This window comes from Apteryx mantelli, unplaced genomic scaffold, assembly GCF_036417845.1.
Source record: "Apteryx mantelli isolate bAptMan1 unplaced genomic scaffold, bAptMan1.hap1 HAP1_SCAFFOLD_59, whole genome shotgun sequence".
NCBI classification, from domain to species: Eukaryota; Metazoa; Chordata; class Aves; order Apterygiformes; family Apterygidae; genus Apteryx; species Apteryx mantelli.
The window spans coordinates 719,165-740,733 of record NW_027118789.1 but is presented as its reverse complement, the minus strand read 5'-3'; positions in this window follow the sequence as shown (position 1 = coordinate 740,733).

Below are 21,569 nucleotides of genomic sequence, written 5' to 3'. Positions count from 1 at the left end.
ATGGGGGGGGGGGTTCTCCCTGTTCAGTGCTGAGACCACATGTTGTTGAGGAGAGCTAGTGTCCAAGGCAGGGGATGGAGATAATACTGATGCTCTGTTGTGAAGGACACAAACTGAGTGAAAGTTTCATGTCACAAGTCATGGAAGGTAACTGATTCAACAGGGCCTGAGAGTCTGCTCCTGAGCAGTTGGTGCTGGACAAATCAGTGAATCAGCTAGCTCAGTTAATCTAAGAGGGTTACAGTCAACGATTTATTTTGTCTTCTTATTGCATAGTAAGCATCTGCACCAGTTGCAAATGAATCCCTATTTCTGTGCTCATTGTTGCATTGACATCTGAAGACCACAGAGCTATTGTGAAAGAGAACTGCTCCAACCAAGTCAAAGGAGAGCCTGTGGATGCTGTATCCATGACGACAGCTCCTTCCACTTTCAAACATTCGACACCAATTAAAGGGAGTCTTCCCAGTGTTAATAATGGGACTAGAGATGCCAGATCATTGAGCTGGATGTGGGAACTGTGGGATACTGTCCTTAGTTCTGTCAGCTGCCTGTGGGGAGACTTTTTTTGCGGCCCTTCAGCTCCTTGTCCCCATCTTTAAAATGGAGATCATGATTTTGACCTTCTTCTGCAAAATGCTTTGTGATCTGCTAATGAAAAGTGCCATATAAAATATAGGGATTAGTGATTATAAACTCCACACTTACCATTCAAAAGGCAGCTCATGCTCAAGACAAGCCACAGTCCCTGTAACTAGAGAAATACAGTTCCTCTGCGTAGATCTGATGAGCACCAGTTTTCAAGTCCTTGACTTCACTTCACCAGGATTAAGAGGCACATTCAGCCTCTGATGCAGTGATGTGCATATGCAGACGTTTGACTCTGAGCATGTAAGCAGAGCCACCAGGAGGACAGACTGGGCTCTGCTGCTTGTCAAAGTTTGCTCCTTCTGCTGGACCTGGGTGATCTGACACAGCGACTGCACAAAATAGATTTCTCCCCCCCCCCCCCCCCCCGAGAAAGTACCAGCAGCTGGCCTCCGCTGGCATCCCCTTTAGCAGGACCAGGACTTCTAGGCAGGCTGGATTACAGTGCAATTTTTGGCTGAAGCAGAGCTCATGTTGGATTACCCATACAAGACCATGCAACAGCGTTCTTCACTCAGCAGTTGACATCTGGCTAACTGCACTTGGTTTCAATTCAGAAGACATCTGGGGGGCTTGCAATATGCATGTGAGCAGAGGGGGTTGTTGCTCTTCAGCAGCGCAAAGTAGGAGGTCTGAATGCCCTTCTGCTCTACAACACGCTTGCTCAGACTGCACCAGCCTTTTCCAGGCACCTCTGATTCATGTCATCAGCAGATAACTTAGGCCCAATAGTTGAAGAGAGCACCCACTAAACTGTCAGAAAGACCCTGTAAACTATTCAGAAATTTCATCTGAATTCCCTTCCGTACAAAGATACTGGAGCTTGAAATATGTACAGAGCACCAAGGAACAGGCTCTAGCAGCAGATTTTTAAATCAGTGCTTTAGGCAATCTCCTTAGCAGCTTGTTAGATGTTTTATAAGTGTCCTTCCCAGCTACAGAAGAAATAATAATACTAACGATTGTGTCAGATACAAAATAATTTTGCAGCCTTTTTCTCTGCAAGCTCTCCAGTTTTGATAAATCATGCACCCTTCCATGCAAGGAAAGGTATCTAAAACCATAGTACAGACAGCGTGGCAGGAAGACCAAAAAAAAAGCCAGGGCCATCTTTTTCTGAGTTAGTTCCAGCCAATAATTTGTTTGCCTTAGCAAGTCATGCATTTGCTGAGCTGTGATACCTTCCCATTAGCATAGCTGAGTGCTCTCTGGGCTCACAGGAGGAGGTGTTAGAATTAAGCATGGAGAAGCATAATAAAGGAATCAGAGATGGGTTTTTTTTCTTCTTCTTCTCTCTCCTGGTTTTGTTTTTCTGTAGCAGCAAGACTGAAAGATGTGCAAATGGTTTGGAATCACTTCCCTTACCAAAAATAAAAGTTCTGATTTAAGTAGGGCTGGGAGACTCTGAGAAAGGAAAGAAACTTATGTCTCTTGCTGAGAGGAGACAGACCCACCTATCTGGAGCCAGACAAAAACTCGAAGAGCTGCCATGCTGCATTTAAGGTGGCCCATCTGGTGCTGGCACTGGTCTCTTGCAAGCACATGGACTGCATTAATTTCTCTCTTCCAAGAGAAGTGGGACCCATGCATTGGCATGGCGCTCCCGGGTCCTGGTTCTCATGTACCTGTATGTTTCACTGGTCTGCGAAGTGGACCAGCATGACCAAGAGAGGTGGTGGACATCCAAACTAACCCAGAGCTGGGGTGGAAAGATAGTCACCCTGGCAGTGGCTGCTGTGGCAGAATATCCCTTCAAGCAGGGAAGTGATTTGAAGCTGAATGTCCAAGGCACTGGGTGAGTGTTTTAACCAGTGAACTGTGAGAACTAATAAGCTCCCTGCCCAGGATGATTGTCCATGTGGATATGACCACACCTGAGTGATTGCATCAATCAGACAGGAAAAGCTTTCCTAGGTAGAAATATCCCTGCAGATGGCAGAGATGAAGCAGGGCAGAAAGGACACAGATGCCTTTGCCTTCTACCCAGCAATAAAGCAGTCAGCAGTGAGGGGTTTATTTCTTTGATTTTAAAGATGGAATATCATATAGGGGAAGTGGCAAACATATTTTACACTTCTCCTTTGAAATTGGTAGTTTATTTCTAACAAAATCATTGCAACCCAGGCTAGCATTTTTTGAAGTACCCAGAAGTAGCCAGTAAAAATCTACATTTCCAGGTATTCTCTGAAACTCTATGTTTAATTTTCATTACGGATGATGGAAAAAGGTCCCAGGAATGACTGTAAGAAAAGAAAGAAAAGAAAAAAGATGCCCTGAAATGAGCAGAGGAGAATGAATCTTCAGTGTTCAATGCAGTTACAGACCAAGAATAAATAACTTACACTGCTAGATCAATCTTCCTATACTGATTGTATTCATCTACTCTTTTTGTTCTGAATAATAGAAAACATCACTCCAGACTCTGCGGAAAGTAGACTGAGACCAACAGCTCCAGTATCAGGGTCTGGGCTCCGATGGTCTGTAGAGCATTTGAGAGGGGGGTGATAGCCTCCTGTTCTGGCCCTCCTCACTTACAGTTGCTACCTCCTGTTAAATGCAACTTATTGCGTATGTTACTTTGGGCCAGGACGGCTAGCAGAGCTGCTCCGTCTTTGTTGGTGGGTGAGAGAGAACTCACCCTACCCTGTGCAAAGAAAAGACAAGAGCTCATTGCTCTGAGCTGCCCATCACCACACACAGTCCCTGAGCAGTAGAGCAGATGAAGGAGGCTTATGTCTCATGACTGACAGAAAATCCCGACTGAGGCTTTATCTGGAATTTGTACATCTGCAAAGGCCTTCCCTCTGCAGCTCAGTCTCTGGTGCCTAGCATACTTTGAGCTCACACGACGATCTTTCTCTCAGTTGGGATACTTACACTACTTCTTATTCAGTTGCCTATTTTTTCACATTTCATAAGAAATTAATTACCTTTGAACCCCCTTCCCTGCTCTGTAAGATCTGGTTGAAATTTAGCCAATGGATTCAGAAACTACTATGTAGGGACAATTTAAAAACCCAAGGAGATACTTACGCTTCAATGTGAAATAACATATAATCCATTTGAGTTTAATTTATCCACAGCACTTAGAACTTTTTCCTGTATGTTACCTGATACAATTCTGAGAAAATTATTCCAGTCCTGTATGTCACCCCCTTTTTTTTTTTGAAGTGCCTGAAGTACACAGCATCACAGTAGCTATTCCCTCCCAAGACCTGCCAGGAACTCCTCAACAGGCAGAACGGCAGCCTCTGCTCACAACCTCTTCAGTGTGACTGTGAAAGTGGAAAATGTGATTCAAATGAGAAACAAAAGGTCAGAAATCAGCAAATATGTGATTCTGATTGAATTTAAATATATGTGTGTGGATATTTAATCACTTAATTGTTACAGCTGTCTCTGAACTCCTGGGCATGGCCGTATAGGTAATGAGCAACTCAAGTGCAGTGATCTGCTTCAGGGACATCTTTGTCTTCTTTGTTTCCTCTCCATTGCTCTGTGTCTAAGACTTGGGCCTTATCTTGCTTATTCCACTGGCACGAGCAGTGATAAACATTGCACATATAGAAATACAGGCCTTGCTCTCTTGGATTCCTGTCGGTAGTGCCGACTTTGGTTTCCAGAATGCTGCTCCTTCCAAACTGGCATTTCACACTGTTATGGACAGGCACTTTCTATCACAAGGTGGCCTGCAATCCTTTTTAATCTCCCTTCAGTGCATCCTTTTAGGTAGCAGGCCTAGGGGTACAGCTCAAATCAGCTTAGAGAGGCTTTTTATCCAGATTACACTCCCTCAGTTCCAAATCCCCGTGCCTGGGGAAATGAGAGCCATTGCGCGGGGACCCAGTGAGCTCTTGGCACAGTGCTTGCTGTGCAGCTGCAGCCTCGCGCCAGCAAGCAGGGAGGACACTGCAGACCCACCGCTCAGCATTAGCCCCATAAGAGATCCCTGCTCCCTTTTCTATACCTCTGATACAAAAGTCTCCCAGTAACTGCAGTCTGAGATTAATAAGAATGACTAACTGGGGCAATATGGTGTTGTCAGCCCTCCTGTGTATTGCCCTTTTTGGAAAGCACCTGACCTTTAATATCTTTCTTCAAATTGTCTTTCACTGTACCATGGATTAATCCTAAGTAGATGTCCTTTTTCCACAAAGCGTGGCTTAGGACTTTCATGGGAGAATGAGGACATACTATCTGGTCCTAGAAGTCTAGAAACTTAGTTTTAGAGAGGAGATTCTACGTCATACTTCTTGGCAGGGAGACTGCAGGGCAGGTGTTATTAAGTATACAGATGACTTCTGAAGGAAGGTTGTCTGCAGTCAGTTGAATTCTAGTCACTAAATACAGATGTTGAGGCTTTAGGCTTTCACAGAGCATTTGCAAAATGTTCCAACATTTAAGTGCAGTTAGTAGATTAATTTCACTATGGTTCAATTTGCAGTTTAATGGAGTCAAGGTTAGAATGGATTACAGCCATTTAGTCTGGCCTCCAGCTTTAACCACAGTGCAGAATGTTATTCACTGAATTTCACAAACATTTTAGGAATATCACTAGTATGCAAACAGCAGCCTATGGACTATCTCAACTCTTTTGCATTTGAATTTCAGAACTGGTGGCCTGAGGGACAAATAGCTTAAATACTTGTTTTCACAATTTAACTTCCAGTCTTATTTGGTTTTACGATGCCTGGCAATCAAGATCTTTCATGAATGTGCAGTTATGGAAAAACTCTGATGCAGTCAAAGGAAGAGCCTGTAACATACACACATTGTTTCCCCCACCTGCAAAAAGCTCCGTTTTTTTGGACTGAGAAAGTTAATTCATTTTAAAGAAGATGTTACAGGAGAAATGTGTGTGTCTACACTCCAGAGCCTGCCTACCTTTAAAATAATGCCCTCCATGACTAATGACAGTGGAGTTTCCAGCAGCCCCATTTTAGAGCAGGCAGGGAACAAGCCCAGACAGCCCTCAGCCAGCTGTCCTGAGCCAACATCCGTGCCGCCACAGCTGTGGGATCATCCATGCACGAGGGACGTCTGGTTCAGCTCCACCTGTGGCAGAAGGCACTTCTCCTCCTCCTGCTGGAAATCTCCCTTGCGAATCATCTGTATGATGAGAGGCACAATCCTGTGTAATCCTTGCCGCTCAGAGCTCTAATGATGGTCGTGGTGGGCTGTGGCCAGGAGCTCATGTCCCTGCTTCCAAGGGATTGCTGTTGCTTGTGGCAGACTTTTCCAGAAATCTCTAAATATCGGTGCAGCTCAGTTCACAGCTCATGACTTGCCCCTGTTTATTTGGTTGCATGTTCTCAAGTAGCCTTTGTTTGCATTATTATCTGGAGCAGTGTGATATGACTGTCCTACTTTGCCTCCTGTAAAAATAGCGCAGAAATAAGGTTTGATCTCTTTCCAGCCACAGAGATAATTGTGAGCTGTTTGCATCCAAGATCTGCCTGGTAGGTTGTTACAGCTATTTTAAAATAATTCCTTTAAAGTTCTTTTTTTTTTCTTTTTTGATGGGGTCACTGAGATTGGTGGTAAATCTTGATACACCTGTCAAAATACTTCTTTTCACTGAGAGAACATCTTGTATTACATGTCTCCGCGTTAGCATATTTTAAGACATATCCCTTTCTTTTTCTAGTCTTTAAAATAGTTTTGAAGATACAGTTTTCAAATCTTTTATTGTACATCTTTTCATAGAAATGTCTTCATAACTGCTTCTTTCTTTCTTTTGAAATCAGATTTCCTTCTGATAGGATCAGATCTGAAATCATTTGTTATGTTCTTTGTATTTTTCATTTCTGAAGTCAGTCATTGCTTTTCATACTGTTTCTGGGGGATTTTTTGAGGCTTTTGTACTTTTTTCTATTCTTTTAACACTGATTCTCATGTTTGTCATGCAATTTTATTTCTGGTGTCTTTATTCTCTGCTTTATGTGATCTTTTCTGTTGGTTCTTTCCTGCAAGTTTTCTGACTAAATTTCTTTAATTTCCAGTTGATGTACTTCACCTAAGTATTGCTGTCATGAAAGAAAACTGGAAGAAATATTATAGACTTTATGCTAGTTTAACTGTCTAATAAAGAGATAGAAGGAATGGGAAAAACAAGCTTCCTATAAATCTAATTAATAGATTTCTGAGTTGGCTGTTAGGAAGCCATGGAAGGGGAGCTAAATGCCAGAGCATGCAGCTCTGTTCAGTGTGCATCACAGTAAGCGAACAAGGATGTTATTAGCTCTGCAAGGAGGAGTTTCTGAGCAGCGCAGAGATGACCACTGCATCTCCCTGCCAACAGAGAACTCTGGGAGCACCATGTTCACAACCAGCCAGGTCATCCGGGGTTTGGATTGACAGCATCAAGGGCCAGGTTCAAATTTAAAGGAGCCTCTAAGAAAACGCTGGCTGATATTCCCATGCAGAAACCTCAGCAAATTCAGCGACATTTTGGATGCCTCAATTTTCTCTCAAAGAGGTTGTTGCTTAACAAGGCAATTCATGATATGCTTCACTTTTTTTAACAGGAACACCTCTGAAACCTACCAAAACATGGTGTGTAAAATCTACCTGTTCCCATCTGGCCCACAGGGCCCTCTTTCCACCTGACATCACCCAAAAATGCCTCCTTTCAGGGTTGCTTCTCCCTGGGATCTTCTTGGAGAGGGTGGTCTCAGCCCCCAGGACAAGAGTACAAATAGGAAGACAAGAACAGGAAGAATCCTCTGAAAATTTTAAAGCAAAGACACTGAAATGACCACAGTTTGTTTACAGCAGCAAAACCAGGTAGGGGAATGAGGTTTGTAAAGACCTCAGCAGTGATCACGATGACGAGATCTTATGAATTCTCTCCTCCATTCCTCAGAGCAAGAGTGTGGGGGCTTTCAGTGCTGCCAAAGAGCAACAGACTCCAAAACAGCAAAAAAATCCTGTTTTTCTTCTCGGCAATCAAATGTGGAACTCAGTGTCATGGAGAGGCCTTTAGCCCAGGAGTGTAATATTGAAAAATGGGATAAGTCTGTTATATGATTATAGGTGATAATTGGTGTAACTAACAAAATGAAATCTGTGAAGGCAGCTTAAAACCTTAAGGTTAGGGCTGAGAGCGGAAAGGATCACTTTAAAGACCTATACCCCTGGGGGGGGGGGGAGTTGTACCATCTTCTGTAACAGCTGATGCTGGACTCCGTCTGGTAGAAGATTTTAGACCTAGAGGGTCCTGGTGCTCTGAAGTAGTGCAGTAATCTTTGTTTTTCTTCAGTGACGCTTCCTCTTACTGTGGACCTAAACTCTGGGCTGTGCATAGCTGGTGGAGGACCAATGACATGTTCTTAACCATCCCCAAGAGATGAACCCCTAGGAAACAGCAGCCACGACGTGAGTGATGCCTCCAGAGAGCTGATGGTCACCCACTGCGCTGCCCATGGAGCAGACTTGGGGCTTACTTTTAATGGAAAAGTAATGTATTTCACAAACATAAGTGACTTCCAAAGAAGAACAGCATCTAGCTGTGGATCCAGCCAAGCCTTGTTGGGGACATAAATTAGCAGTTGCTCTCGAAGGTGTATCTCCTTAAGGAGAAGAAATGAAGCTATTTCTATCAGATTCTGGCTGTCAGTGGAAGGTGATGTATGGCATATTCTGAAGTCTGGATAGAGGTGCATCTTTTCACTGTCTTTCCACAAGAATTCAAAAGGGTGTTGTTATATAGCAGGGTGAAAAGTCAGGGACGGTAATATAGCAGCTGAACACTGATGTAAAAAATTAACTAGCAATTTAGAAAAACATATCCAGATACTGAAAAAAGGCTGGAATGAATTGCATTCAGCTGCTGTTTTTTACATTTCTCACGCTCTTCTTGTTTCTTCAATTTCTTATGTCCCACGCTGTTCTCACTGTATCTGTTCTTGATGCTACTGCACTGCCACGGCTAGTTTCCCACTCTGCTGGGGGTGGAGAGCAGCAGCCAAGGATTCAAGGAGGGACTCTCTCAAGGCATTTCTGCTGCTTCTATTTAACTAATAAAATCGGTTTTTAACATTGCTGTTGAGGTCTAACTGAGGGCTCTGGCAAGGGTGTGCGGTGCATATACCCATGATCCCAAATGAGAAGTGAGACTCTGCTGCAACGATCTTCCAGCCAGAGTAGAGCAGGTAGCAAGCAGGAGAGATGTCAGAAAACCATGAGACATTGCTAATAAAATTAGCAACGGTCTGAGCTGCCAGCGTGTGGCAGAGGGCTTTGCAACATCACGGCCGAACTGAGGGCTAAGGCAAGAGGAGACGGTCTTTGCAGGTCTGCTTCTTCCTTGGAAGCAGTGGAGGAAGCATCCGGCTGCTCCCACCGGGTTTGGGGCGAGCCATACATGCGAGGCAGGCTGGGGACAGCACCACTGCCTGCCAGTGGCCTGAGAGGTGCAAAGGCGAGCTCACAGTGAGGCTACAGCCTAGGGGATTCCCGGGAAGGACATGAATCCAGGACTGCCTTGTCTGCATGCCACCTCCGGAGCAGCAAGGAAAAAGAGCAATTTCCTGGGCCCTCCTGTGGTGTCACTGCCCTCCTTACTCTAAAGACAGCCAAGAAAGATGTGCAACTTTTTTCCTTTTTTCCACAGTATTCAGCTTTCCCTTGGAAGGGGTTAGCAAAGCCAGGCCTCACCACAGCCTCCCCAGAGCCTCCCTAGCTCAAAGGTTGCTAATTTTGAATGATTTACCCCCCTCCATCTGTAGGAAGGGGGAAATCCCCATGTGCCCAACAGTAAAATGGAGTAGTTATCTGACCTTTTAAAAGGAATGTTTTCTGTGTAAGGAAACAGAGCTAGCCAGAGAGAAATTGTTCCGCGAAGAGCAGGAATATCATGAGGCCTTTTCTCCATTTCTAAGAATCATTGTTACAGAATCACAGAATTGCTGAGGTTGGAAGGGACCTCTGGAGATCATCTAGTCCAACCCCCCTGCTCAAGCAGCGTCACCTAGAGCACATTGCACAGGATCTCATCCAGGCAGGTTTTGAATATCTCCAGAGAAGGAGACTCCACCACCTCTCTGGGCAACCTGTTCCAGTGCGCTGTCACCCTCACAGTGAAAAAGTATTTCCTCATGTTCAAGTATTACCAAGTAATAACTTGCTATTGATCGGGCACAGCCTAGATCCATTTCTTACTTTTTCATTTATGAGCCTGTTTTAAGAGCCTTATAACTCAGCTGTTCAGGGCAGAATAAAGGAGAAAATCACAGGAACGTGTAACATTCAGGGAGTTCCGCTGAAAGACACCACTTGCAAGAGGTCTCACTCACTCTCTCAGCTCCAGGTACCTTGGGGAGTCCAGCCTAGCCCTAACTATGGTCATATCAAAAAAGCAAGAATAAATGTTGCATTTGACAAGTTCAAGAGAGTAGATGTTCTTCTTCTGCGACCTTTCCATTTGCTCTATATGTGCTGGGGATACAAGTGAGATGTCAGGGAGAGGGATGTCGGCAGCAGCAGTGAGCGTGAGAACGAGCACGGGGCTGCACGTGCTGGGCAGTGTCTCTGCATTCACGTCCAGCCACTGGGATGGGCTACACCCACAGCATTTACGTCAATTCAGCTGTATGCATTGAAACAATCACTAGCACAGCACAACTCTTAATATGCGTGAAGACGCATGGAATTTATTCTCTCTCCTGTACAGAGTTAAACTAGCGTAAAAATGATTATATTGGCACAAGTGTATCCACCAGCACGCTCCCAAGCTAATCATGTTTAAACTTCACGTGCATCATTCAGGCAATACAGCCTTGCAGCTCAGCAGCCCAATCTGTCCAAACTTCTTGGAAATAAATCCCTGCTGCCACCACCCGGCTCCTGGCTCTCCGGTTCAGCCATGGCCATCACACGTGCAGGCTCCAGCTCCCCATTGCTCCCCAGACTGTTGGACGTGCCCAGGTGCAAACATCTGTCTGCCCCTGCCTAACATGCCAGCATGGTGCCTGCGTGCCGGAGGGCTGCTCCCAGTTACGTGCGGTCACTGCAGGAATGACTGGGAGCATCCCTCCTCCTCGGCTCACCTACGAACACCCCAGAGGACCAGCGGGCTCCAGCTCTTCTGGGGCTAAAGATACAGGGCAAAGTGGAGCATCCCTGGGCACGCACACACACAAGCTCACCATCAGGAGTGACAAACTGCTTGTAGGGTCACAGAGACGCCACTTCTGAAAACAAACCCTGAAATATCAGCACAAGAAAGCTACAGGGTGTCTAGAAATCCAGCACGCTGCAGTAAGAGTCAAAAGCATGACCTAGCAGGAGAGATTTGAAGGCTGCTTACTTTCGAGGAGAGAAGATCAACAGCAGACGTGGCTGCAGCTTTCAAATGAGTAACAAATTCCTGCACAAGGGCTAGAGCAAAAAGCAGTGGGTTTAGCTTGAGGCAAGCGAGCAACAAAGTTATATGGTAGAACAAATCTCTGACAGTAGGAGACTGAAGCCCAGGGAAAGGTGCAATTTCTACCACTGAAGGTCTTTAAGAACAGGGTAGAGATATGTCAGGTATAACACAGTACAGCTGCTCATGCCCTGGGGCTGGAGGGGTTGGACTGCTTCCAGCCTCCTTCTCAGTGATGCCTTGAAACAAAGAGATTTTGCCATCTGCTCCAGTGAGAGAAAAAAAAATCAACATGACTTCACAGAAAAGACAATGAAAAAGCAAACTTGCTATAGGCTCATTCTGAAAATTGGAGTCCCAGATCTCAAAAGAAAAGTGGTTCCTGAAATGCCCGCCCTGCTCAAGCACATTATAGGATCAGACTGTTCCCTGACATACAGATCTCATTTTAACATTAAGGAAGCAGGAAAGGCAGTGTCTTGCTTTTTCAGAAGGTCAGGTTTGGGCTCAGGCTGGGCTGTGAATAGCCAGGATGGGACAGAGAGGGATGGAAGGAGAGAAAAGTATGTAACTAGTCAGAGTGGACTCCAGTGAGACCAAAAAAAAAAAAAAAAAAGATTCTATAAAATCATAAGATGTAACCTATTTCTTCAGGAGACAATTTAATGTTTGTTTTCTTCCTTTGCACATCTGCTGCCTCATTGCATTAATTGTAAGTAACAGCAAAAAATAAAAAGAAAAAAGTAACAAAACAAAGTACAAAAGCTTTGTAAAGCCTGAAGGGGTGGCACAGGCCCCAGCCATGCCCAACGTCTCTACAATTTATTCCTTCAGGTGTTCCAGTGCCCAAACTAACAGGCAGAGAAATGCACGCTAAGTCCTGCCAATTGCTCACTGCAGGGTTGCCTCTTCACTTTCAAGAGTCCAAGATTTCAACCAAAATTTAATTTTAACACTGTGGTTTCAGCTGAGAGGCTTCTGAAGCTAGCAGCCTAAAGCCAAAATTGTCCATGGTCTCTCTGTCCTAACTTTTTGCTGCATCCTGCTTAGCATAATGATTTACTGAGCTGCAGCTGGCATGAGGCCCTAACCATGCTCTCAGCTACATCAGTGCCCAGAAAAACAAATACTGGCAGAAAACAGATTTGCTGGAGGAGAAGGAAGCTGGGCCATAAGTTAGAAAGGCAGGGGCCACTCCGCAAGCCTGGAGCCCTGGAGGTATTCAACTTGTAAGGTTGCTACAGGGCTGAAATGCCAGCCAGAGAAGACCGTGAAGACTTGCAGGTCCTCTGCACTTGCCTTGCTTCCAGGATTCACTGCAGGAGGGGACATTCGCTAATCTTTCCATCTATATTGTACCTGAAAGCCTTTCATATAAAACGTCAAAAGCCTTCACCTTCCCCTCACAAAGATTTTGGCTTTTCTGCTTTCACAGAGTTCAGAGACTCTCTTTTAAGGAAGGATTTTCTCTTGGGGAAAATATTGCGGGAAGGAATGCAGGGAACGCAGTTGTGCAGTTTTTTGTTTGCTTGTTTGTTTGTTTTAAACAAATCTTCCCATGCTTGGAGTACGCTTGCAAAGCCCCTGTGTTGGGAGAGCAGTTTGTGGCTTGGTTCAAGCACCCGTAGCCACTTGCAGAGAACTGCACTGTTCTGCTATGCAACCACTCTCCACCTCCCAGGGGAGGGAGCCCAGGGTGTCCCTTTGGCAAACCCTGGCATTTCCTGCACAGCAAATGATTTGCCTGGGCTGTATTATTAAAATAATAGTAGTAACAGTGCCATGTGTTGGCTGTGAGCTAGCACAGCTACTCGTTAGGTCACCTGTGAACATGCTTCACTTCATTTGTAAGAGTGCTGGTGAGGAGCAGCTTGAAAATAGGGGGAAAGCAGTATAAATTTCACAGAAAAAAAACTTCATTAGTCTAAAACTCCTTTGCAGGCATGAAAGCAAGCCAATTAGCCATAAATCCAGCCAAGCACTGTGGCTGACAATTGCTCCCCTCTCTGCATTTCAGGTGAGCTAACACAGACTATGAGAAGCTCAGTGACCTTCACTGCATCCTGCAGACAGCCTGCAGGACCTCCTTGGCTTTCTGACACTCGCCTGTCTGCCCCCAGCCCTCTCTGCATGGGGAAATTCAGATCCCTGAGGCCTCTCTTCCTCCTCAGCCCCATCCTAGCTGCAGCGCATCCAGATGCTGCCGGACAGCTGAGTAGGGCTAGCTGCAGCCCTCAGCTGATTCCCCAATTTCTTCACCCCCCCAAGGTCCCTCTCCCCCATGTGTCTCAGCAGCCTGCAGTGCTGATAGCACCCCTTTGCTCTGTCAGGGAGCTGTGAGCTCTCAAGGTCAGGAACAGGCTTTTTCTCATGTTCTGAAAAGACCCTCATCTTCCCCTCAGTCCCTGAGGACTGTTGTCAAAGTGTGACAATCATTACAGGTGGGGACGTGGGGTCCACAGGCCTCGGACAAGAGTTCTCCGACCTGCTACAGACCAGCTTCTCAAAGACCCCCAGACTGGGCCTCTTGCCTCTAAGCAAGGGGCCAAGGCAAATTCCAGCACTTTGTAGAGAATTTCTAGATCTTCTGAATGCAGAGAGAAGTTGAAAACATTACGGAGTCCCCTACAAACTGAATCTCTGAATTTTTGAGCCCAGTTCCCTGATGCAAAGCTGATCCCATGGGAATGCTCCTAGCACACCTCCAGCAGAGAGCAAGGGCACACCTCCCACCCAAGGAAGACCTACAAAGCCTTCAGCAGCCCCCCCAAGTATGTAGCTACAGCATACTCCAGTATTGACCATATAATACAAAAAAACACCAAGTTACGTTTCAGGCCGTATCTCATTGCAGAGTGCAGCAGAGTGTGTTGAGCTATTGGGAAATGCATGTCAGCAAGCCCGCTCCATCACCACCAAATGGAAGACTTAGACCTCCATGGCCAACACAGTTCTTGGCTCCCAGCCATAAGCTGGTAATTGCTACTGGGTTTGTTAGATTCTTTGTAAATAAACAGGAAGCCCAAATACATGGCACTATACTCTCAAATTATGGCAGCAATGAACTGAGAGTGCTGTGCTTTATCGTTAGCTTTGTCTTCATTGGCAAAAGGAAGAAAATCCCAGGCCCTTTTGTACAAAGCTGTGCAAGCATCAGTGTTGCACAGCACATCCCTGGGGTAGGAGAATCTGCAGAGGGTATAAATCAGGCATGGCAGGACGTCAGGCAGGCAGGAGCAGGATGGAGCCAAGCGCTCCCTACTTCTGCAGGACTAGGATTTCTGCTCAGCTGCATAACACAAATTCCCCAAAACCTTGGCTGGCTCACACAGATTGGGAAACAGGTGTGGACTCCACAAACCGGATCAACAGTGACTCTAGCACCTCCAGCCCTATGCTCACGGACTCCTTCAGGCACCTGCAGCATTTGATCCCCCAATGCAGCAGCTGCCTTTGTTTTGCTTATTGGTTGAAGTAAAAAATTCCGTTCCAAATATTAAGCTTCAACAACAAAAAAAATATATAGCCCCTGCCTTGCCCAAAAGCATTCCCGGAAATTCCCCTTGAAAAAAAGACAATAACAGTAATATTTCCATGTAGATGGACATAGATGGCCTTTCTGCCTTCTACCTTTCTCCCTCCTTTCTACCTGTCAGGCTGGACTCACCTGTATCACTCCCAGGGGCCAAAAGCCCCCCTAGGGGCCCTGCTGAGCACATAGTTGGTTACTGTTCTATGCTGCCACCAAAAAGGCTACTGTCAGGTGAAATGGGTGCTAAATCAACAATAACCAGTATCCTTTGTAAAATCAGATTGGAAGGGATCTCAGGGGGTCATTTGGTTCAACTTTCTGCATAACTTCTGTCCTCTTTCACATGCTCCTGTGGTCAGCGAAGACTTTCATTCACGGCCGTGTATCTCATACGCTGATGATTTGCCTTTTGCTGCAGAAGAGACCTCCTTCTCCTCATTATTCAGACTAAAAGTATGTGCATGGACTGTGATGGAGGCTCCCTCCCTGATTGGTTTAAAGTCTGCCTGTGTGTTAGAAATTCTGACAATTTTGAGCCTTCTCCTGCCACCTCTTATTGAAGACAACGTCCCATTTCTCTGCAAATGCCACCTTTGTACTGTTAGCACGTGACTCCAGCCTTCTGCAGACGTCTTCTTTGCCAGGCTCAAGGCTGTGAGGGTTCAGCGTTACCTTCTCTTCCCAGACATTGGCATTTGTCTTGTCCCTCCTCACTATCAGCTCCCACAGGTAAGCCCCCAGCACCTCTGTCCATTGCTCCTGTAGCCAGAGCCTGGTTATACCAGGAAGGCAGCTTATGCTGTTGTAGGTTGTAGCTTAATTTTAAGAAATTTATGCTTTTGGCCTCTGCACTGCCACGTGGCTATGAAGTGAAAATGACCTTTGCAGGGTTGTAAACTTAACTGACTTATCGCTTCATGGGGAAAGTGCCCCCGGCAGGGGGGCTGGCTGGTTCTTGGATGGAGCGTCAGCCACCATGTCAACATATAGGCTGAAGTTCAGCAGCTACTGAGTCCTTCCTCTCTTCCTGCAGCACAAGAATCTGCTTGCCTCACATTCATCGGTTGTTTTCCTGGTCTCAGCATAGAGATGGGAGCAGCTGTATCTTTCCTACCTTTAGCATGACTGATTTTTCCAGCAAGGACTCCAGTCGACTCAGACATGCTCTACTCACAGTAACGCTCCTTCCCTTCCAAGGCCTCAGTATTCACTCCCTTGCCCCCCAACCTCCTTTCTCAGAGATTCCTCAGGTCTCAACTCTTTGGGGGTCCCTAACCTAAAGTCTATATAGGATTGACTCCACGAGTATGGCCTTGGGTCTCCACTGTGATTGAAGCTGGCTCACTCCTCCAGACACTCCCCTGCCCCATGGTGCAGCACACCCAAACAGCGATCCCACTCCCACAGCCCTGACAGGAGCTTTAGCAGGAGGACAACCAAGCCCCAGAATGAGGGGAGAGATCCCATGCTACCAAAAGCACCGTGCTCACAGCAAGGAACTGCACAGGCAACACAACTGCACTGGGATGGACGAGCAGGAGGGGTTCAGATACCAGGTCCCACTTGTCCTTGCTAGACTTCCCCACCTGCCTGCAGCCACCCCTCTACAGAGCAGGGAACCACTCTAGCAACCTGCAAGCCCTCAGGAGCACTCACCCAAAGCCCCGCCAGCTGCTCCTCCACTCTGCTAAGCTAGGCATCAGATGAGGCATTACATGGGCCTCCATCCTCACTGCTCTCCTTCTCTGGCTGCTCTCCTTCTCTGGCTGCTCTCCTGCTTCCACTCACCCAGCACCAGTGCCAGCTCAGCACCAGGCTCCATCTTATTAGGACTCACTTGGCTTAGTCTCCCTATCACTGCCTTCCTTCAGCTGTCTCCTCAAAGCTTAACATCCACTCAGCTATTATCAACATTTAACAGCACACAGCTGCTTGCACACCCATGAGATGCTATTATATGGCAGGCTGCTGCATCCTCCCTGAGTGAGATAAGCTTGTCAGCCTTTTCAGGTTTAACATCCCTCAGCTGAGTCTCCAGATCTGGTGAGTTGTTCAGGAGCATCTATGCTGCCTGGAAAGTCACCATATTAAGCAGCATACTGGGAGCAGTTATCACTATACTTGGCTTTTTGTTTGACAGTGATAAGTAAATGAGATGTTTAGTGATTTCGCCATGTTTTAGTTTACAGTTGAGAGAAATGGCTCTGTTGAAAGCTATCTATCTCAGCTCCTGCACTTCACTATTTGTTTAGATAATGGGAGAGGAAAAGAGAAAATTGCTTTGAGGTTGGGAATTAAATTCTCTTTTCTGTTTATTCTCCCTTGAAAAAAAGAGCAGCAGCATTTTGGCTTTTGGCAGATCCCTGTATCTTTTAGCTAAGGGTGAAATGTGGGACGCTCATAGCTGGTCATCAGAGGGGCTACTTGGAAATACCCTGAATGATTCCAGCTAAGTCTACCAGAGTCCCTGTCAGAACTGTTGAGTGATAGGCCCTCTAGCATGGATAATTTTTTTTTTTTTTATAGCAAGGAAAGGGAGAGTAAGGAAACCTGACTGTGGTGCTGCACATGGGGCCTGATGAACCCTGCAAAGCCACTGTTCACTGGAGTACAAATCTCGACTTGTCCTCCATAGCTGGACCTCACCAAGGCATCACAGCACAAACTGCTCTGCAAAAGGTGTCCTAGTTCACACTAGAATTCATTAAAAATAAGAATATAAAGTTTCTAGTCCTCAGAAGTGTGGAAAAATGTCTCCATCTGAGGTCATTTGACATTTTTAGTCCCTAGTCAACCCTTTTCTATTTTTCATTTTCCTTTCACTTATTTCTCTTTTGAGTTCGGCCAGATATTAAAGTCAAAAATGTCTTTGAAAGAGCAAGACAGAAAAGCTGCCTTTGAAAACCTCAAAGAGGAAAAACTTAAAAATGCTCAAAGTATTTTATGGGGAGTGGGAGTTAAACTCTCTTTTCTCATTTGAAAGCTATTCACTGAACCCCACTTTGAGTTTCCAAGTCATTTTACTCCCCCAGAAACAGTGTTTGGGGGCAAATACCCTGTTTACTGGGACACTTCACCAGCCCTTGTTTTACAGTCAACCAAGGATCAGACTTTGCCAATGTAGGAGGCACGTGTGTGCCTCAACCAGAGACCAGGAGCTCTGTGGTGGCTGAGGGCAAGGGCCCGGTACACTGAACTTGCTGCATGCTGTGAGCGCTCCTGGGATTAGTGCAATTAGTCCTTTTTTTCCAGAAGAGTTTGGCAGGCAGTGTTCTCACAGACAGGAGCAGACCTATTCTGAGAGTTTGTCCCTGACTGTGAATGATGCAGCTTCTTAAACTCCAGCCCTCATCCATGCAGCCTCCTAGAGGGTTTATTGTCCTCAACTTTGGCTTTTTGACATGGAAGAAGATCTCAAGGAGAGAAGGACTCAGATGCTTCTGTTACTGGACACCAGCACCATCTGGCCCCCATCCTTACTTGGTTTACATTAAAGACTAGAAAGCTTTTATTAAGCGGAAAGAAAGAAAAAAGTGATATGTCTTTCCTACTGTTTGCTGGTAATTAAGTTTGCCACAATCTCGACAGAGCTGGAAACAATGGAGGGAATCAGAAAAAAAAGACAGAGGGAGGGAAAATATAATAAGAGTCTCTCCAGAGCTGTTTCCTTCTGATTCCATTACCAAAGAAAATGAATAAAAGAAATAATTATATCTCCATAGTGTTTGCTTCCCCAGTTCCACTACAGATGTAAATTAAGCCTAAAAATTTATCTTTTTTTTTTTAAGCTCAGGTAATGTCATTCCAATATTTACTGGGCTGCATGCCAGCTCCTGGGTTTTATATCAATTCAAATCTAGTCTCTCACTTTATCATTCTCTCTCTGTTCTTTTGTCTTAGTTTATTTCATTTCTTTAACCTGGAGAGGGAAAAATCATTCTAGCTCAGCAGTACAATGTCTCGGGTGCCAAGCTGAAGGGCATGTCAGCAGAAGAACCTGCCCATCTGTATTCTCCTGCAGCTAAAAGTGATTCTTAGAGTTCATTTTCATTTTTTAGTGACTGTTCACCGCAGACCAGACTGCACGGTAAAGCCAAAACCACTTAAGGCTGATTGCTGCTACATGAACTAACCTTGCTGCTTATCCTCCTGGATCCCCTCTGGCCACCTATGTCTCAAAACACATATCACAGAATCACAGAGGTTGGAAGGGACCTTTAGCGATCATCTAGTCCAACCCTGCTGCTCAAGCAGGGTCACCTACAGCACGTTGCCCAGGACCCTGTACAGACAGCTGTTGAATATCTCCAAGGAGGGAGACTCCACAGCTTCTCTGGGCAACCTCTTCCAGCGCTCAGCCACCCTCACAGCAAAGAAGTTTTTCCTCATGTTCAGACAGAACTTCCTGTGTTTCAGTTCGTGCCCATTGCCTCTTGTCCTGTCACTGGGCACCACTGAAAAGAGTCTGGCCCCATCCTCTCTACACCCTCCCTGCAGATAGTTAAACACATTGAAAAGATTGCTCCTCAGTCTTGTCTTCAGTCCAGGCTGAAGAGTTCCAGCACTCTCAGCCTTTCCTCATATGAGAGATGCTCCAGTCCCCTAATCATCTTAATAGCCCTTCACTGGACTTGTTCCAGTAGCTCCATGTCTCTCTTCTATTGGGGAGCCCAGAACTGGACACAGCACGCCAGATGTGGCCTAACCAGGGCTGAGCAGAGGGGAGGGATCACTTCCCTTGACCTGCTGGCAACACTGTTCCTGATGCACCCCAGGATACCATTGGCCTTCTTGGCCACAAGGGCTCATTGCTGGCTCATGGTCAACTTGGTGTCCACCAGCACTCCCAGGTCCTTCTCCGCAGAGCTGCTTTCCAGCAGGTCAGCCCACAACCTGGACTGGTGCATGGGGTTAATCCTCCCCAGGTGCAGGACCCTGCACTTGCCTTTGTTGAACTTCATGCGGTCCCCTCTGCCCATCTCTCCAGGCTGTCAAGGTCCCTCCGAATGGCAGCACAGCCCTCTGGGGTATCAGCCACTCCTCCCAGTTTTGTATCATCAGCAAACTTGCTGAGGGTGCACTCTGTCCCTTCATCCAGGTCACTGATGAAGAAGTTGAATAAGACTGAACCCCGCATTGACCCCTGGGTGACACCGCTAGCTACAGGCCTCCAACTAGTCTTTGCACCACTGATCACAACCCTCTGAGCTCTGCCATTCAGCCAGTCCTTAATCCACCTCTCTGTCTGCTCATCTAGCCAGTACTTCATCAGCTTGCCTATGAGGATGTCATGGGAGACAGTGCTGAAAGCAAATAATATGGTCAGACAGTCCTTTAAGCTCACGTGTGACCTAGCAAAGAAAATCTTAGCACAGTGCTGACGAAGCAGCTGCAAGGCCCACAGATGTACTGCCCCATACTGCAGATTGCTCTGCATCCCTGCCTTCACTCTCTAAGACCCAGGAACGGTGATCCTCCGTGTCTGAGCCCAGCCGCCAAGTCCTGAAAGCCCCAGCATGCTGCCAGGGAGTTATTTGCACTTCACTACTGCCAAGGACCCCCTCCTTGCCAAATATCCCACCTACACCAAGCTGATGGAGACCAAGATGTCTGCAGATCTTCCTTGTCAGGAACAGGGTTTCCTCTGGGATCAGACATAGCATGCAAGGACACAGGCAAAGCTGGGGGTGCAGATGGCACTGCTTCGGAGGATGGTGGCAGAGCCACACAAAGCTAAAACGAGGGGTGGAGGGCTCCATCTGTGCAGTGTCCAAGATGCGTGAAAAGGGCACTCTTGATGGCAAAGGGATGTACTGCACAATGGGACTTTCTCCAGTGGAGAGGCAGTTTCAAAACTGGAAAGGCACTTTCCCAGAGAGAAGAACAATCTTCTTAATGGAAATATTTTTAAAATAAAAATATGATCATGGGAAAGTCATTGCAAGAAATCACCCTGAGCAATTCTGTCTTTGACCCCAACTCTGCTCTGTCAGTGACCAGCTTTGGAGCTGTTGCTGGCCTCTGCATGTCCATGGAGTTTGTGACAAGCAGTTTTGTTCATTTTTTTTTATAGTTTCCTGGGTTGAATGATAATTGTTTGCCCCTTCAGGGAAAATACTGTCCCTACCTAAATGTCCCCAGAGTTCAGGGGCAGCACAGGACAACTGCTGTGACATAAATCTTGTGCTTTCTCACCTCTCTCTGAACTGGTAAATCTATGAAGAATTCTAAAAGTGGAGTTTGCAGAGGGTCATGAGAATAGATTTATTTTGGAATATTTCAGCAGGAATAGAAAAAAAGTGTGTCTGTTCAAAGACAATTAAAGTAAATTAGAGACAGACATTCAGTGTTAGTGTTTCCACAAGCAGGGTGTTTTGGTGGGCGAGTAACAGGAGGCACACAATGGGAATGTAGAGCAGGAACGACCGTGTGAAACAAGCCAGCAGCACAAAGCAGACTGACCAGGAATTTCACAGGCTTCTTGACCACCGCTATCTATGAGTAAGATCATAGCCAGTTTTGATCATGAGCTTTGTTAGTAATTCATAAGCAGAAAACACATTTGGGATTCTTCAGAAAAATTACTCCTCATGAATAGTTCACTATCTCTGTCCAAAGCTGAGTGCTTTCTGAATATGCTCCTGTCTGTGAAGCTCCTGTTAGGCACACGTCCCTCTGTGTGTGCTGTTATTTTAAGTGGACCTACCAAAATCCTCTTCAATATTCCCTAGTGAGAAAGCCCTCGGCTGGAATCTGCAGAGGGAGGGAGCTGCCTGCTCCAAAAGGTAAAATTGAATTTGTGCTTAATAATTAAAACTTAAAATAACAGCTTGCCTGTGTGATCTGAACCATTAAATTATAGGGGTGAATCTAAACCTTTTTACATTGGGTTGAGTTTGCTTATGTGGAAATTTCCTGATGCATTCTCCCCTGGACTCATTTATGATGTAAAAAAGGTGAGTGGGCATCAGTTTTATGGCACTGATTAAAAATGTTTCTCTTCCCTGCCAGACTGCTAAAGAA